The 13736-nt window shown below is 42.9% G+C and overlaps 1 protein-coding gene across 12 annotated transcripts in view; it reads left to right on the plus strand.

Moving 5' to 3' along the window:
- DMD (dystrophin) overlaps positions 1-13736 on the plus strand; it is a 995174-nt gene that overhangs the window by 504655 nt on the left and 476783 nt on the right. The gene's annotated exons all lie outside the window — the stretch shown is intronic.

Raw genomic sequence — 13736 nt, forward strand, 5'->3', positions numbered from 1 at the left:
GTGGATTATAGAAGTCTCTTCCCATTTCTCACTTCGAAGTAAGACTGGAGTACCTGGCTGCTGTAAAGGCATCAGTTGCAACATGAGAAGTACAGATGTCTGAATACAAATATCCTGCTAGTGTGCTTGCACCATGCGGACCTTGCCACCACCTTGCCCCTTCTCTTCTCCCTCCTGGTAAACTACAGCAACACTGGTGACATGAGGTCAGTTAAGAACTGCTGCCCTGGCGTAGTAACTACTCTGTCTGTATATATGATGTGTGAATGGAGCTATTAATGTTGGCTTCTTTGTACTAAATGTGGTCCATGATATCATGGTACTCATGTCATGTATCACAGTATTTTCTATGGCAGACAAGATAATCTATTGATGAGAATCTAAAGTAGCCCTAAAATGTGAATACTATTAATTAAAATGTGGTTGGTGGATTTAAATTTTGTCTTCTAATTATTGTTATACTGATAGTAAACACAATAAAAAGGGACACACTCTTAAATTTAATTGCCATTATTCAAAGGCAAAATTCTATAGCAGCAGCAGCAGCAGGGGCTATATTGTTTCAATATAGGAGTGATTTTTCAGAAGTGTTTAGTGTTTGCATTTTGTTGTATGAAACTTTGATGTGCTTCTGGCGAGCAAGGGTAGTAATCAGTGTAGAATATAATAATAAGAGTATATTGTTTCACCATTGAACAACAAATATTTAACACATCTAAGAACAACTTTATATCAGATGTGTTAAAATGAACTGCAAATTATATTCCACACTGTAGATGTGCATAGAAGTGTATTTTATTAAAATGCAATTTGTATCTAGCTCTTGTTTTGGTTCATTCTTTGATATTTCTCTCCCCCTGCTTTCTCCCAGTGTGATACATTAAACAGCTAACCTTGTATTGGCTTCCTTTAGGTCGTTTAGGCTGTAATCCTATAAAAACTTGCCTGAAAGTAAGCCTCATTGAGTTTTCTTCTGACTAGACATGCATAGGAATGCATGAAATGACTACAGGACTGAGCTGAGAAGATAATTTGGAACTGGGAAAAATATGCCATTAATCCCCTATATGTCATTGCTGTTTGGCCTCCTCATCTAAAGCGCAACTTAGAGACAGATGTATGATCTGGGAAGGTTTCCAGGTTCTCTCTTTGTGTGTGTTTCCCCCTTTTTAAATTAGACAACTTGGCATTGTCTGCATTATGCAGGATTCTTCTGTTTGTCTCTGTGCCATCTGTGGCAGTGAAAATGAGTTATATTTGCCTCACATGGTGAGGTGCTCACCAAGAGAATAACAATGTTTTCTCAAAGCTTAGCCTCAGACACCTTTTTGCTCTCTGCTAAACAAAAAGGAATTCTTTGATTTATATTATTATCATCACCATCATCATCATCATCCCTCTTGCTAGATTCCTCTGGCAGTCTGCAAGGGGGGGGGCAGCAAATCTAGGAAGTAGGGCTTTTGGCTCAGCCTTATTTATTGAATATCTATTATTTAAACACTCTTGCCCAGATAACACAAAAACTGTAAACCCTGATTTACCCCTTCCCAAAAATACCCTCCCCAAAATACCTCCAGGACTGATTTTGTTGATCTAGTAGTTCCTCTAGCATATCATATGGTGATCTAGCATATCATATGGATGTGCTACTGCTGTCACATGCTGACAGCTTCTAGTAGCCACAGATAAGAGTTGAGTGCAGGGTGGGGACCAGAGATGGTATGAGGTATGAGCCACTCGCGGAGGAAGGGGGTGTGGTGGGTGCGGTTCACCCCGGGTGTCATCCCTGGGGGGAGGTGACATTGCCGTCCCGTCCCCTGGGATGCTTGCCCTGTCCCCGGGTGCACAGCATGTGCGCTACTCTGGGTGCCGGAGCAGCTAGCTCCACCTCTGGTATGAGCAGAGCCAGTCCTGCCACTAGACACGGAGAGGCCACTGTGTCAAGTTGCTGAAGTCCTCAAGGTGGCACCTCTGTGGGCTCCCAGTCTAGCTCGCCACCTCTGTCACTAGTGGAGAAGTGGAGCCAGCATCAGTGCCAATTTGGGGTAAGATCTCACCTCAAATTGCATAAGATCTTGCACTATTTTGATCTCACCCCAAGTTGGTGTTGATGGCAGTGGTTCTTCTCTGCCGGCAGCGGATGCAGCAGATTGCACAGGGCAGGAGGTGGCGGTGGCAGAGTTGGCGGTGCAGGCGGCGGCAGCAGTGGCAGGGCAGCACTCAGGTGGTGAAACAAGACATGCCACCCCTGGGTATGAGGCAGAGATTCTGTGCTCATTTTTTAAAAATTGAAAATGCATTAAATTACGTGGCGATGTTCCAAGTAAAGGTTCTTCATACTGGAGCACAAGAATATTAATGTATGTATGTGCTCTTGCCATCAGCACATGAGAGGGTCTTACCAAGATGCAAAGCAAAAATGCAGTTTATTTCTTAGCTGACTATTAACAAAGTAAGTACCAGAAGACACTGAAGCATAAAATGTTAAATTGCATGAACTTTCATTTTGTTTTCTGGTTTAATCTTTTTCTCGCCATAGTGTCACTTTTGCTGTCACTATTTTACTGGGCTGTTCTGGAACGTGGCCGTATCCCTGAAGCCATCTGTGTTTTTCTGAGAATCATCTGAGCTGCACAGAAATGCTTGGGAAAATGGAGATTAAGGCAGACAATATGGCCTCTAGCACTTCGCTTCTAGTTATAAGAAGTGGAAGTATCATTACAATTCTGCCCTTGAGACATGGATCAAGAACCTTGCCAACATGCATTTTTGATGCGTAAACTTCAGGATTGGTTTTAGAAGCGGTGGCGGTCTCCTCCCTTGTGCTTTCAGATTCAATTTTTGTGTTAGTCACTTTAGTGTACGTATATATTTTTGAATTTCAGTACAATATCTTGTGTTGAAATGTTTTTCAAAGGAGTAAGGAATTAAGCATATAGGTGATTCCATTCTAGTGAGCAAATACAATAACATCAAAATATCAATGAGTGAGTGAGACCCTTTTATTTGCTTCTGCTTTTCCTGTCAAAAAAAGCATTGCTGTTTCTCTGTACTGGTCTGACTATTATTTCATAAATTATGCGAGTAAACAATGTTTTCAACATGTAGGCCAATTCGTTTGTTTCTGGCAATTGCCGCCTTCCCATTCTACCAAAATAAACAGGCTAGTTGACAAACCATCAGTTTGTTAAATAAAACAAATGCAATCTGAAGAATACTGTTGGTTTTATGCTACAGATTATTGCATTTTCAGTGCACAGCAAGACTAGCATAATGAGGTCAGAGTGGGCACCATAATTCACCAAAGGTAAATACTTAGCTTATATTTTGTGGTCAAATAGCAGCAAAATGTGATTAACAATTAGAATTGTCAACAAAATTCATTATTCCCTTGTTTGGAATACAACCTTTAGTACAAATTTCCAATCTGATGCAAGAATTAGAAGCCTATATTGCTAATACTTCTCTGCTTCAGATTGTAATCTGAGATGGAAAAGAACTTTCCGCTGTATTCTGCCTCATAATAACTCACTCATTTCCAGTGCCTCTCCATACCTGGCTATTGTAGATGCAGCTACTGCAGGAAGTAGGCTTCTCTTTCCCCCTCCCTGGGTGCATATGGATCACTACTACAGCAGCAACCCATGTGTTGGTGCCTTTGAAAATGCATGGGCTCCTACTGCCTTAGGAGTTAAATATTTTTCCAAGAGAGACAGGGAAGAAAGAAGGTATTACATAGGAAGTGGGACCAGTAACTTGAAGATAGGACCATCAGGTTAAGTTCTACTTCCATGTATTTGTTCTACAGCTGGAGGGGAATGCATGGCAGGAGAGACCCACCTGTGCATTCTACAGACACTATCCTTGTGTTCAAAATCACCAATCCCAACACTAATCATTAAACGGGTTGGCTCATCTCCATTGTCCTTCATTCCTTAGAGTTGCGCCCTAATCTCAAACCTACTTTGATTATCTGTTTCCTTGTAAAACATGAATTAGCTCTCCCCTTCCAGGTGTCACCATCTTGTATCTGTTTTGTTGGCTGCTGCTTTTACACAAGTTACTTCAATGACTAAATCTTCTTGTGAGCTACTGAAGGCACTGCCTCATTACGTTATTATTTTATTAATCATAATGTCAGAGAAAGATATGGAATCATTTGGCTTGGTGCATAAGCTTTCTTTGCTATTTCTAAGTGCTTGTGGTCCAGGAACAACTACTATACGAAACAGCATCATGAGATTCTTTGCGAGTTGGTGGGCTGGTGCTCTTAACTGATGCACCAGCCATAACCTATGCCAATTCCCCAAAAGGCTTCTCCTTGCCAACAGACATCACAGTAATCTTAACTGGATTGAGGCTAAGCCATGTGGCTGATTTCCAGGCCCTTCTTAACCATGCCAAAAATGGAGAAAGCATGGAAGCAGAAAAATCGGATAGTAAACAGGAAAAGATTCATTGATATGCAGTCAGATAGCAATCTTGCCCAAATCATTTATGCAGATACAACAACACGTTCTCAAGATGGAGGGTGAGGGAACAGCTGCAGTCGCCTGTGGTTCCTGCGCAATGTTTGCCATCTTGCCAAAGGTTGCAGGCAGCTTTACCTGCAGCAATTGCATGTTGATTGCCCTCTTAAAAGACAAAGTCCAGCAACTGGAGGAACGTGTAGCTACGCTCCAAAGAATTAGAGAGCTGGAGCTCTTCTTGGAAGCAACAGAGCACACCGTCTCCACCAAGGAGGAGACAGGGGACTCCCCTGAGAAGGAGGCTAGTTCACCAACACAGGAGCCAGATATATGGAGAAACGTGACTCAAAGAAGTAGGAGGCCCAGGGTTCACTCTGATTGTTTAGAAATACGCAATCGCTTTGAGGTCCTTTCCCATAGCATGGAAGACGAAGAGCAGACTCCATTTGAGGATCTCTCCCTCATTACAGTCGATCAGGTATATGAAGACTAGCAGCAAAGGCAGTCCTCAGGGAATGTGCAGGCGACCTTGGAACGGACAGCTCATGGAAGAACCCCGACCAGACCTAAGAGGAGGCCTGTAGTGGTGATAGGGGATTCCCTACTGAGGGGAACAGAAGCAGTGATCTGTGGGCCTGACAAGATGTCTCGGGAAGTGTGCTGTCTCCCCGGGGCTAAGATCCAAGATGTAACTGAACGACTGCAAGGAATCATAAAACCCACTGACAAATACCCCTTCCTCTTGGTTCATGTGGGAACCAATGACACTGCAAGCAATAGCCTCCAGAAGATCAAAAGAGATTACGAGGCTCTGGGCAGGAAATTGAAGCAATTAAATGCACAAATTGTCATCTCATCTGTCCTCCCAGTTGAACGACGTGGCCCAGGGAGAGAGGGAAAAATAGTGGAAGTGAACAACTGGCTTCGCAAATGGTGTAAACAGGAACGGTTTGGATTCTTAGATCACGGAATGCAGTTTCTTGAAGATGGACTTCTGGCAAGCGATGGGCTGCACCTCACAACGGTTGGGAGGAATGTTTTTGCAAAAAATCTCAGAAACCTCATCAGGAGGGCTTTAAACTGACTAATGTGGGGGAGGGAGACAGTGCTCCTGAAGGTAGGAGTCTATCAATTGATGAAGATGATCATCCAAATGTCATAGACCGAATGGAGCAAACAGCACGCAGACCTAGTGGTAGGAGGAAAAAATCCTTAAATAAGAGACACGGGGGAATGATTAATGGACTTCAATGTCTGTACACTAATGCGCAAAGCATGGGAAATAAACAAGATGAGCTTGAGCTCTTGGTACAGCAAACTAAATATGACATAATAGGAATCACTGAAACCTGGTGGGATAAGTCCCACAATTGGAATGTAATAATGGAGGGATACAATCTATTTCAGAGAAACAGACCAGACAAGAAAGGAGGAGGAGTGGCGTTATATGTCAGGGATGTGTATACCTGTGAAGAGATCCAAGATTTAGAACCTCAAAGCCAAAGTGAGAGCTTTGGGTCAAAATTAAGGGAGAGAAGAATAACAGTGACCTCATTGTGGGAGTTTACTATAGATCCCCAAGCCAAACGGAGGACATAGATGATGCCTTCCTGGAACAGATGGCCAAGCATGCAAAAGGAAGGGAGATAGTAGTAATGGGGGACTTCAATTACCCGGATATTTGTTGGATGTCAAACTCAGCCAAGAGCATAAGGTCAAACAGATTCCTCACTGGCCTTGCAGACAACTTCATTGTCCAGAAAGTGGGAGAAGCAACAAGAGGAACAGCCATTTTAGATCTGGTCCTAACCAATGTTGATGACCTGGTTAGTGGGGTAGAAGTGGAAGGATCATTAGGCGCGAGTGATCATGCTCTTCTGAAGTTTACTATACAGCGGAAAGGAGCAGCCAAGCATACTAGGACTCAATTTCTCGACTTTAAGAAAGCCGACTTCATAAAACTTAGGGAAGTGCTGGGTGAGATCCCATGGACAGTAATATTAAAAGGAAAGGGAGTTCTTGACGGCTGGGAGTTTGTTAAGAGGGAGATAGTAAAAGCACAACTTCAGGCAATACCAATGAGACGGAAACATGGAAGGTGCCTAAAGAAGCCAGGGTGGCTATCTAAAGAACTTTTAACTGAGTTAAGATTAAAAAAGGATGTGTACAAAAAATGGAAAAGGGGGGAAACCACCAAAGAGGAATTCAAACAAATAGCCAGCACGTGTAGGCACAAAGTCAGAAAAGCTAAAGCACAGAATGAACTCAGGCTTGCTAGAGAGGTTAAAAGCAACAAAAAAGGCTTTTATGGGTATGTTCGTAGCAAAAGGAAGAACAAAGAAACAGTGGGGTCACTCAGAGGAGAAGATGGTGAAATGCAAACAGGGGACACAGAAAGGGCTGAACTCCTCAATGCCTTCTTTGCCTCAGTCTTCTCCGATAAAGAAAACAATGCCCGACCTGAAGAATTTGGAGCAAATGATTCAGCAGAGGAAACACAGCCCAGAATAACTAAGGAGATAGTACAAGAATACTTGGCTAGTCTAGATGTCTTCAAGTCTCCAGGGCCAGATGAACTGCATCCAAGAGTATTAAAAGAACTGGCAGATGTGATTTCAGAACCACTGGCAGTCATCTTTGAGAATTCCTGGAGAACAGGCGAAGTCCCGGCAGACTGGAGGAGGGCAAATGTTGTCCCTATTTTCAAAAAGGGGAAAAGAGAGGACCCAAATAATTACCGCCCAGTCAGTCTGACATCAATACCAGGGAAGATTCTGGAGCAGATCATTAAGCAAACAGTCTGTGAGCACCTAGAAAGGAATGCTGTGATCACCAATAGTCAGCATGGATTTATGAAAAATAAGTCATGTCAGACTAACCTGATCTCGTTTTTTGACAGAATTACAAGCCTGGTAGATGAAGGGAATGCAGTGGATGTAGCCTACCTTGATTTCAGTAAGGCATTTGACAAGGTGCCCCATGATATTCTTGTAAAGAAGCTGGTAAAATGCGGTCTTGACTATGCTACCACTCAGTGGATTTGTAACTGGCTGACTGACCGAACCCAAAGGGTGCTCATCAATGGTTCCTCTTCATCCTGGAGAAGAGTGACTAGTGGGGTGCCACAGGGTTCTGTCTTGGGCCCGGTCTTATTCAACATCTTTATCAACGACTTGGATGATGGACTCAAGGGCATCCTGATCAAATTTGCAGATGACACCAAACTGGGAGGGGTGGCTAACACCCCAGAGGACAGGATCACACTTCAAAACGACCTTGACAGATTAGAGAACTGGGCCAAAACAAACAAGATGAATTTTAACAGGGAGAAATGTAAAGTATTGCACTTGGGCAAAAAAAATGAGAGGCACAAATACAAGATGGATGACACCTGGCTTGAGAGCACTACATGTGAAAAGGATCTAGGAGTCTTGGTTGACCACAAACTTGACATGAGCCAACAGTGTGACGCGGCAGCTAAAAAAGCCAATGCAATTCTGGGCTGCATCAATAGGAGTATAGCATCTAGATCAAGGGAAGTAATAGTGCCACTGTATTCTGCTCTGGTCAGACCTCACCTGGAGTACTGTGTCCAGTTCTGGGCACCACAGTTCAAGAAGGACACTGACAAACTGGAATGTGTCCAGAGGAGGGCAACCAAAATGGTCAAAGGCCTGGAAACGATGCCTTATGAGGAACGGCTAAGGGAGCTGGGCATGTTTAGCCTGGAGAAGAGGAGGTTAAGGGGTGATATGATAGCCATGTTCAAATATATAAAAGGATGTCACATAGAGGAGGGAGAAAGGTTGTTTTCTGCTGCTCCAGAGAAGCGGACACGGAGCAATGGATCCAAACTACAAGAAAGAAGATTCCACCTAAACATTAGGAAGAACTTCCTGACAGTAAGAGCTGTTCGACAGTGGAATTTGCTGCCAAGGAGTGTGGTGGAGTCTCCTTCTTTGGAGGTATTTAAGCAGAGGCTTGACAACCATATGTCAGGTGTGCTCTGATGGTGTTTCCTGCTTGGCAGGGGGTTGGACTCGATGGCCCTTGTGGTCTCTTCCAACTCTATGATTCTATGAAATCTGAGAATTTGTTTCTAATTGCAATGTTAGTGCTTGCTTCCACTAATTCATCTGTGACAGACTTTCCCCCTTTCTTTCTAAAAGACTTGGTGTAGGATATAATTTGTTGGACTGCCACACACCCAGCTTTCCTTATTTTCAATGCTTTATGAATATTAAATAGTAGCAGTTATATGCCATGCTAGGCATATAATAGTTTAAGATGAAGGAATAGGAGTGTCATATTCTAATTATTGAACTTATTTGTTGTAACTGAATTTGTTGTTTTGGGGACTAAGAATATTAGATCAGCAAATATGTTTATAGGTTAGTCATTGGTGATTTGGATTTTTTTCTTTTCACTAGCACTATGTTTTCCTTATATTAATAGCTGCATGAGCTAATCAAATCCCATGTTTTGTCTTCTTCGTACTGGTACCTCAATAAGATGCATATTGTGTTTGACTCTTGCTTACTTGGAGAAACTTTAATCAAAAGTTATGTGTTTTGTCCTTATCTAAAAATTTAAATCCCTTTTTTAAAAAAATTTAAAAATTGGTATATTTTGTTCAGTTGTTTGGAAATTTTACAACAAGGTTGGGGACACTGGCCCTTCAAGAATGGGGTAAATACAACTCCCAGCATCCATTATCATTGGCCATGCTGGTCATGAGGGCTAGACACCAGCAACATCCAAGACTATCCAGGAAAAAACACAATCTTACACCGATGGAGCCTGTTCTAATTGTAATGTGGGTGGGTAGGTGCATTAAGCTGCAATTAGGGTTGCCATACATCCAGGATTTCCTGGCCGTGCCCTCTTTGGGGGGCCAGCACCCCCATCCACAGAGATTTTTGCATTTTGGTTTAAATATCCACAAGTAAGCCCTACCTTTATGCATCACCAAGGACTAAGCCCTGTTGAACTCAATGGAACTTGCTTCTTAATAGACATGTATGGGATTGCAGTGTTAGTCATTGAATCAGAACAGCAGTAGGTCCCCGTCCCCCCAGCCTGTGGGTCTCATTCTCTTATGAGCAACCTTCCGAGGGGGTGTGTGGCATGCCAGTGATGGATGGGGTGAGAGGCAAAGGGGGACAGAGCAATGAATATGAAATTTACCTTTGTACATTAGTCTGGTTCCCCTCACCCCCCCACTCCCACCACCCTCTCTCTCTCTCTCTCTCTCTCTCTCTCATACAACCTCTGTTTTCTATCCATACATGCAAAAAACATTATCAGACTTCAAGAACAGAAACCAGACAAAAACACCCAAGAAGGGTATAAACCAGGACCAGTATGGCCTGGAGAGAGTACGTGTGGCTAAGGAGGGGGGTATGGCCTTGGAAGAGATCCAAGGAGCAGATAGAGAGTAATGAAGGGTCATATTTGACCCCTGGGCTTGAGTTTATCCATCACAGTGGTGGACTAATGTTCAGCTAGACATTGCAGAATGAGTGGGCTGTTATTGTCAACAATGGGGCTGTAAATTGTTTAGACAATACAACTGTAAATAATACTGCTTCCCCTGTGGATAAACTTTACTTTACAAAAAGATGCAGTGATTTTGTAACCTTATGTTCATTTCACAATCTGCATTAATCTTTCTCAGCTCTGCCTGATGCGACTGTAAGAGACTCATAAATGTCACACCACGTTTTTAACTCTCATAGCTTCATATTTATGTCTCAAACAAAGCCAGTTATTTCTTTATCACCTAAAGAAAATATTTTATATTATTTAAGACTGTGAATTTATAAGTGGGATTAAAAAAAAATAGAATTGCAGGGAATCCTTGGATACAATGAAAAACAATTTATGTCAGACTTGATTTGCTAGTCAGGTTGTTTTTTTTTAGCAGGGTTTCATCTTCATCAGTTTTGCTGTTTTAATAAAAGTCTTGGCAGATAGTAAGCTGTTGAGTTTTCACAATATGTCACTCCACACTGGAGCCAATTCAGGGACAGGATTTCCTCTTGGTGGTATCCCATTGCCTGATGAAAAGGTTTATCTCATTATCTTAGTATCAGTGGCAGAATGGCTTAATCCCTCCAAATGTGGATTCATGATATTTAATTTGTTGTTGTGCATGCTAATATAATGGTACAGTGGTACCTCAGGTTACATACGCTTCAGGTTACATACGCTTCAGGTTACAGACTCTGCTAACCCAGAAATAGTGCTTCAGGTTAAGAACTTTGCTTCAGGATGAGAACAGAAATCGTTTTCTGGCGGCGCAGCGGCAGCAGGAGGCCCCATTAGCTAAAGTGGTGCTTCAGGTTAAGAACAGTTTCAAGTTAAGCACGGACCTCCGGAATGAATTAAGTACTTAACCTGAGGTACCACTGTACTTTTGGGCCTGATTGGAATCCTGTAGTTCTAATTATGTTTTAGTGAACTTCGAGATGCCATGTCCTTGGCTAGCACAATAAAAGTTTATGTTTTTATTTAGTAAACTATGGTTGGTTTTGAATAATTTGTCATCTCCCTGAACCCATTGCTCCCTGTTGCACCATTTATCACTTCATATCACTTTTCATTCTGCCTCAGCACTAGGTGGCACACCCCTGTGAACATTAACAAAAGATCATTGTTTATCACTTGGTCTGAAATGCTTGAAAACACTCATGGACACTCAGAGGAACAGACATCACTTCTGCTGCCTCTGCCACTTGGTGGAGGAGCAAAGGGAGGCAGTGGAGCAGACACTCAAGTTCTACATCAGTGTGTCCTTTCACACTGAAGAAAGGACTGAAATTACAGTATCCCCTGTGGCCAGGGCCATCTTAAGCATATCCGGCACCGTGGTGCAAATATTTCTCCACCCGCCCCTGTTTCCCAGAGTTGTCAACCTTCTTTAGGGGGGGGGGGGACACTCGGTCCAGCTCATTTACATCACGTGGTCCGACGCGCGCTCAGCGCTGCATGTAAGAGGCGTCCGGATCACAGCCCAGACGGCCTCCCGTGCCCTCCTGCGAAGCCTCCCTCTAAGCAGCCGGCACCCTTTACCTCCCCCTGTCCAGGGAAGTCCATGCGACAGGAGGGCCAGCAAGCAGATCAGGTGGCTTGCCGGCTGCCCATCCTTGCTCAGTGCATAGGATTGCATAGGGCGCTTCCCTGCTCCGCTCGCAGACTCTGCAGGGAGGCGTGCAGGTAGCAACGTGGCCAGAGAGGGGCCGGAGAGACACGCCTGCCCCCAATTGCATCCGCCAGGCAGCCCCGTTAGGAGGGGACGCAAAGGGGCTTCCCTGAGCTGGACACAGCACGCTCCGATGGGTGGCTGAGGAGAGGAGCAGGCTGCTCCAGGGCGAGGAAAGGAGCGTGCCCTGACTTTCCTTCCCGGACACTCAGCCTGTGGCGCCCTCCAAATTCTGGTGCCCTGGCGCCCCGCGCCACTAACGTCTATGGGTAAGACACCCCTGCCTGTGACAAAAAGATGCTATTCATATTGTTTTCTGCCTTGGAGAAGGACATTTCCCCAGTAGTGAGCAGTGCCTTGCTCAACTGCTTGCAGCAAGCAATGAGCAGGGTCCTGAGCTCATCTCACAAAGGTGTCTGTGGATTCAAACAGACTTTTTGGATGCTTGCAACATCTCCTGTGCAACACTATAGCTTGAAGTATCTGGTTTTGTGGGGAAAGAGAGCTTAAGTAAATTAAGGATTCTACTCAGAACTCTCCATTCTGAGGCATAAAATAGGGATTTATTTCAGGTTATATGTTGTTTTGGAAAACTTTGTAAAGTATCACTGTAACAAAGCAAAGATTTCTGCTTTGTCTAGCACCTTGATCCTAACATATGCACTTGTGTGTGGCTGAACATGATTTGTGGCAGTGAATCCTGTGACTTTGGGTCCTTGAAGTCAGTTATTTGAGAATGCTCCAGATGAAAGGAATGGGTGTTCAGTGAATGTTCGGTTTGAAAGGAACCCTTTCTCTTTCGTTTCAGGATTAGACTGAGTGACAAATGTGTCTAATTATATAATTGTTCTCTTTTCACAAATCACCTGCCCTTCCTAGGAAATACATTTTCCATATTGTTAGATAGCATATATAGGAAACAAAAATACCATAAAAAGGGAGTTTAGGATGTGAAAAGCTTTACAGGATTTGCTGCTGGTTTAGTAAAGGAAGTTCTATACAGTAAGAGAAAATTGCAATTAGTTTCTAACTCTGCATAATGAAATGTAATATCAATATTTTTATTATTTGGAATGCCCTGTATTCTTTACATCCATTTTATAACAAAATAATAGATTTAGTATATAACTAAGGATGATATGTTTGACTTTACAGGCTCACAGCAGTCATCAATCTAAAATGAGCCCTCATCAATGTTGAATATATTCCTAAAAATAGAGGCAGATTTTAGTTTTAATTGTCTGAATTTCTTTTGTGTGTGTTCCAGTTTTTCAGAACATCAGTGATAGTAGAAGTCAGATATTGTGAACAGATTATGCACATAATAAAAAACTTACAACATGAGAGATTTAGACAATTAATACTTTCCTTCATAGTGACTTGCTTATTTATTGCTTATTTATGTTAAGCCTTTTTACCCAGCTCTTTGGTTGTAGAAGCTCCAGAGCAGTTTACATAGGGTAAATAAAAACAAATAGTTCCTGCAAGCATGCTTACAATGTAAAAGACACAAGTCAATAGGAAAGAAAGAAGAGATGAGAAGGGAAGAAAACAACAAGCAAACTCGGGCACCAGTTAAATTTAGGAAAAGGAACAGCTGGTCTTTCAGTATGAAGGTATGACTATTCGCTGGGGGAAACATCATAGCTCAGTAGTACAGCATCTGTGTTGCATGCAGAAGTTCCCAAACTCAATCCTCAATAGTTTCAACTACAGCTGGTGGGGGGGGGACTCCTGTCTGAAATCCTGGAGAGCTGCTGCTAGTCTGTGTAGACAATACTGAGTTAAATAGACTAATTGTCTGACTCAGTATAAGGCAGGTTACTACGTTCCTGTGACCCTGCTGATTCCTATCCTTGCTTCTGCTTCAGCCTAATATTACAGCTGCTGGCATAAAATAGGTGAGAGAAGGAGAAGCCAAGTCACTTAACAGTTATTAGTACAATTGATTTGTTAAGTTAAACATGGGTTGTGTGAAACATACTCATTTGTAGTTGTACTTATGCAATTGTATTTATGGAATTAGAGACGAATAGTGTGGTGGCTAGAGGGATGCGGGTGGT

Source organism: Podarcis raffonei, chromosome 4 (genome assembly GCF_027172205.1).
Source record: "Podarcis raffonei isolate rPodRaf1 chromosome 4, rPodRaf1.pri, whole genome shotgun sequence".
Classification (NCBI taxonomy): Eukaryota; Metazoa; Chordata; class Lepidosauria; order Squamata; family Lacertidae; genus Podarcis; species Podarcis raffonei.